General features: G+C 40.3%; 2 protein-coding genes across 4 annotated transcripts in view; one reads left to right on the top strand and one right to left on the bottom strand.

Moving 5' to 3' along the window:
* The window catches only part of LOC111863657, a 188749-nt gene that overhangs the window by 150158 nt on the left and 32591 nt on the right, over positions 1–6000 (bottom strand). The window lies entirely within an intron of this gene.
* Positions 3335–6000, top strand: part of LOC111863674 (muscle LIM protein Mlp84B) — a 68961-nt gene continuing 66295 nt past the window's right edge. For 2 of the 3 annotated variants that reach the window (XM_033751143.1, XM_023850195.2), the window contains exon 1: positions 3335–3541. The gene's annotated coding sequence lies outside the window, so the exon portion shown is untranslated. The remainder of the gene's footprint in view (positions 3542–6000) is intronic. The other variant, XM_023850194.2, reaches the window with a different exon arrangement.

Below are 6000 nucleotides of genomic sequence, written 5' to 3'. Positions count from 1 at the left end.
CGGTGACGTCACCGAGGGATATCGCGGTCGCTAGGCAACGCGAATCAACAGCGGCGACGTTACGATAGTAACAGCGGTGACCTCCGCTAGCGTTACATAGCAACAGAGCGCCAGGCAAAAGGGTGCCTATTACGTGGCCGTTTTCCCGTATTGTCCGGTCGAGGCTACATAGGGAGAAGCGAAGGCTATTCACAGCCAGTTCTAGTGTGGCTACCGCAGAGTTGTACTGAGTTGTACTGAGACAGTCAGCGAGTCCAGCAGCTACCAGTCAGTTGTATTGTGGCATTTGGAGTGTACTAATTGTGATACTGCAGATAGCAGTAATCGTAAATCTGTAATTTGGGTGACTGTATGAGCGAATGTGAAATAAAATTCGCTACATCGAATACGTCGAGAATTTATTTGTCGCGATATAAGCCCGATACGCGACAATATTAATGCTGTGCTATATCGGAAGAGTATATTTAAATTGATCCAAAAGAAAAATAGTTTGGAAGAGTGTAGACGGGATTTTTTTCTTTCAGGATAGGAACCAGTGGTGTGTCCTTGCGAATACGTTGACGAGATTTATGGTTCCATATTTTTTTACGGTTTATTTAACGTTTCATCCAGTGACTCAGATTATATAGCGTCGAAGGATAGAATGATTAGTGAACAATTTAATGGGATGGGTTGGAAAGGAAACCATCGTTGTCTGATTTGCGTGGAGGACTAAAGTAAACCACGAAAGACTTGTCAGTTATAGCCGGTTTCCAGTCCTGCGCTTATTAACTTGGATGTCACCGACAGGAAACCGGAATGCTTTCCATTCGAACGCGGCGTTTGACTGGGGTTCCATAAAAAGAAAGGAAGTCCTTGACTAGATGGGTGACTCTTAATATAGATTCTTATAATAGGGTTTGGTTCATGGAACTGGAACAACAATGATATCATTTACTGTAGCATTCTGAACATTTTTTGTGAAGGGAACCCTAAAATTAGATTTTCTGAATAGGGGGTGACATTTCTTATTATTTTATTGAAATTTAATATGCAAGCTTCTACGAATACCGCATAAACCAGAACATAAGACGAGTGCATAGTTTTCCAAATCGGGAAAGAAATTTAACACAAAAAAAATACTGCTAAACTGCTGTTATTTGAAAGCAAATACTCACCTTAGAGTCTGCCTAATGCAATATATGGGGGTACGCGGTGGCGTAGTAGGTTTGAGGCACTGCGCCACAAGCCGGAAGGTCGCGGGTTCGAGTCCCGATGAGGTGGACTTTTTTTTAAATTTACCTAATCCTTCCAGCCGCACTATGAACCTGGGGTCGACTCCGCCTCTAACGGAAATGAACAGCAGGAATCTTCCTGATGGGTAAAGGGCGGCCGGCGCGTAAGGGTGACCTCACCGACATCTGTGAGCCGATTGTCTATAAAATGTGGGAGCCTCAATCTCTCATAACCCTATGGGTCTCCACGACCTGTTACAGGGATACCTTTACAAATACAATAGTAGAGATTCGACGTTTTCAAAGTTTTGAGATCAGTATGAAGGTTGCTTGCTTCTTGGGTAGACTCCGTGTAATTTTGTAGACAGTATCAAAATTTTCGGTGAACGTTGTGCCTCTGCCTTTAAGAGTAAGCAGTGGGAATCTGAAATTTTGAGGCTCTGTTTCTATAGAAAATGAAGACCAAGCAGTCTAGATTGAACCTTGATAAATTTAATTTCTTTGCGTTTGACCATTTGACTCCTTAAAGAAACTATTTCTTACGGTTAGACAAGGCAATGTGAAACTAAAGACAGGGACACAGGGGTTTCATGATAGTTATGGGCTACCACTGGGTCTCAATTTCGATAGAAAAGAAACTGGGTGGATGGGGGAGTGAAGAAAGAGAAGAAATTTGAGAATTGGGGTGAAGAAAACGAAAAATCACAACAAAACAACAGCGTGATAGGAAACAAGAAAGGATCGAAGTCTCTACAGTTGCTGCTGTCCTAAAGGAATAATAAAAATTGTTTCTGTTATCCTGTAACTAAATTGTTTCAACACTAATGCGACCAAATATCGGTCGTCAGGCATGCCAACATTTCGAGAACTATAATTCTTGCTTTAATTTCCCAGTATCTAACAAGCTGCCTTAGCAATAGAGCTTCTAGCTTGTTTTCAGGAGTTTCCCGATTCGAACCTCAACAGAGACACCGATTATCCTCATTGATAATTTCATACTTTTCCTCAGTCCCTCCAGGCAGAGACCAGGATATCCTCATATTGTGCCACGATTGCTTCCTTCCAGATCCTTCGCAATTCATTACTTATTAATTATTCTGCCATTCAATGCTATGTAACCTGAGCTACTGATCCTGTCGTTAAATAAGTTACTCCATGAAGCTGAGCCCTTCTTGAGAAGCCACCGGTCACCCATTGCTTAACAATTCCCCAACATTTTACGAAACTCGGAGGTTCATTACCGTGTTCACAAGAGCCCTCCACTGGTCCAATCCTGAGCGAGATCAATCCAGTTTATACCACCCTATCCTACTCGTATTACTGAGATCCATATTAATGTTATCCTCCCGTCTGTATCTTCGTCATCATAGTGGTCGCTCTCCTTGTGGCTTTCCAAACAAATTCCTAAATGCATTCCTCTTCGCCCACATGCGTGCTACATTCCCTGCCAAATTCATTGTCCTTGACTTGATTTTGATTACGTGTCGTTAAATAAGCCATAAATTGGCAAGCAATTCCAATTCCATCAAGTTTCTTTTCCTTGGCACTACAGCCCCAGTGGATCTAGGACTACCTCCATGAACTTATTTTTTTCACTTCGGCTTTTCTAGATCTTAGACATACGGTAGGACTCCTTGGGAGGGTGATCAGCTCGTCGCAAAGCACACAAACATCCATGCCCTGAGTGGGATTCGAACCCACGATCCCGGTTTCCAAGCGAGCGAAGACAGTACATGCCTTAGACCGCTCGGCTACCGTGACCGGCATTCGATCAAGTTATACCACTAAATATAAATCTCTTTGTTTTGTAGATGAGACATCGAGGCTGAATTATCAATATTCTTTGTTATGATTCTAAAAACACCTGAAATGAAACTCATGTGCTTTAATATGACACCCCGTCACTTTTTTGCGAAACCATAGATATAGATATATTAAGAGTATGAGCAAGAGTTCTATTCAGAGTATCGGCTGAACCCGCTTCAACTTCTTTACTTCATCATTTCTGTTTCTGTCTTTTCCTCTTTTCCTCATTTTCTCCTCCTACCTACTGAATTCTCTTTGAGGCTTCCTCATTGTCCATTCTGGCAGGCTGGCAGGCCGGCGTTCCTACGGGCTTAGGGAGTTAGGGAGAGATACAAGAAGTGCCGTGTGCAAACTTCGAGCGGCGAAAGACTACGCGTTGCGGGTACCCCTCAGCGCCATTCGAATTACATTTTATCGCAGTGGTAGTCAGGTGTCTGGAAGGCAAGACTAGCCCCAGCCGAACCTAAGCCAGTGCTTTCTCGCATTCCGGCCAACGAGCTACCCAACGACAAACCGACAAGGTAAGAGTGAGCCAAGTGACGACAAAAGTTTTAGTGAAAACGGGAAACTTTCCAACACGACACTGAACAGATAATAGGGGAAAAAAGAAATTACAGAACCAGTATAACTTTGTTATTTATGTACCAGTTCAGTGACTTTCTGCTTCTCAATGAGGACCGTTACTATAAAATCATAAATTTTATTTAACATGTGGAATACTAGTTGATGCAATATAAAATTTCGCGAATTTATACTTTTGTATACCTCACAGACTGGGAACAGTTAACAGAAAGAATGTATTGCAACAACTGAAACGCGTATATAAGTAAATTTACAATTACACGAATATTTCTGGTAGGTCAAATTATGAGTGAATTGACGCATTCACCGCGATGCAGGAAAAAGTAAAATGTTTGCTACCAGACTTAAGCGAGCTGTGCGGATGTTAAATTTAACGACGGATTTCATTTTAAATCCCTACCTACTTTGTGCACAGTAGGTCTAGCTAGACTGACTGCATTTACGTTTTCTGTTAAAGCAGTTATAACACTGCTGGGTTTGCTGCCCAAAGAACTGGTCAACTTATTTGTTTTGGGGGCGGTTATAATTAGATTCGAACTGGACACTCTATACGCTTAAGCATAAAACGACCGGTTTCGGGAATCCGCGCATGCCTCTTCACAGTCTTCTGCCGCCATTGCATCATCCTTTCGCTGTGCTTCCACACCCTAACAGAAACGAAGCGATAAAATATGAATGAGGCCTTCGTGATCCTGGACCGTTCGGACATTTGGAGAGTTAGTTTGAATCCCGCTAGGGGGCATGGACCCATATTATTTAGGGAATTCTCCCGGTTAGGAAGCGGCCTGGCAATATACTGATCCGAAAACCAAACAGACATACGCTATTTCGAATAGATTAAATGGAAATTTAAGAGATGTATAGTTAACCTGAAACAGGAGAATAGGGCAGACTAAGGAAAAGAATAAACAAACAGGAGTTTTAGTTACATCGACAAATTAGGACCGGCTCTTTACGTCAGGACGTAAATAAACTTCATATTTTAAAAATATATGAGACGAAATTTACAGATATGAAACTTAACAAATTGTCCTCTATTATGTACGGGGCACAGCTTAATAGGAACTACTTTAATTTTATTGAAAGGTTCATTCTTAATCAATGTTCACAACATTCTTTTCCAGCGTTCTGCAATTATTTCATTGAAAGTTTATGTTTAGTTTAGTTAACAGAACTTGTAATTTGAGAATGGGTTAGACACGGTGTGAGACGTCCCACTGGTTGAGAGACATTTGCCACGTTTACAACCACGAGATGGAGGTTGAAAATGTTAATATACTATACAACTGACTTAGCATTTAATGATGTTATTTTCAAAATTTAGGCTTATTTATGGAATTTTCGTAGAGTTGAGTTATTTGTATACAGTCTCCCATTGTACCAGTTTAATTTGTAGCAGACAGCATCGGCTAAATTTGGTAAGAATTTTTTCTCTCAGATTCCTCAGAATATGCCACAGACACAGTCTGTTGTTTCATGTATGGAGTCTTTTTTATGTACTCGGCGAAAGAACAAGATTAGTTTGAGGAATATCATGTTCACTAGGGGATATCCTTTATGCCTTCTAAGTGCTGGCTTGGAAACGCGAAGAGCCAATCTTAAACTTAGGCAGAGGTGATCTTAAATTTTCTAGCAATAAAACGTATGCTTAATAGTGTAAGCACAATTTCTACTTTATTATTTTTATAACTGTTCTTGATTTACGTGTTTAATTCATCGTTTTATATTCATATAAATATTTGTCATGAAATCATAGACTGAAAGTGTGTTCACGAACAGGTAGTATACTATTTGGATCGAAGGCAGAAAAGTAATACAAAACTACCTAACGACCTTGTAAATTTTGCCTTTCAAAAACTTTTGTACACTGATCAAAAGAATTGGGGGCAAATGGACTGGGTATGTGGCTTACATGGGAGGGGTGATAACTGAATGCATAATGTTCATCAGAAATTTTAAAATGGGGAGCCCACTTGTGGGCATGATACCAAACTCGATTTTAGAGAAATAGAATATGAGATCTTGATTAGATTCATTTGACTCGGAATAAAGTCCAGCTGCTCACTCTCGTGAACACTTTAATATATCATTATCAAGGCAATTAAATTTTTGACAAACTGATCGACTGTTACCTGGATACAGGGAGTCCTGCTTCTTGGAATTTGATGGACAATCAATCAGCCAAAAGCTTTCTGCATTTCAGAAATATTTAGCAATATTACACCAGATGACATTAGTTACGTTAGGTTCCGTCTTTCTCTATGACACCTTTCAAGCTTATAATAACATATCTGGCATGAACAGACGTTAATTAAATTTCGTATTTACAGTTGCTATTAAATTGTAAAAAAGTACAAATTCCATATTCTCTAAAATTCACTGTACATAACCGTCCTCT

This window comes from Cryptotermes secundus, unplaced genomic scaffold, assembly GCF_002891405.2.
Source record: "Cryptotermes secundus unplaced genomic scaffold, Csec_1.0 scaffold234, whole genome shotgun sequence".
Lineage (NCBI taxonomy): Eukaryota > Metazoa > Arthropoda > Insecta > Blattodea > Kalotermitidae > Cryptotermes > Cryptotermes secundus.
The sequence above is the reverse complement of the archived record's forward strand: the minus strand, read 5'-3'. Positions and strand labels throughout refer to the sequence as shown.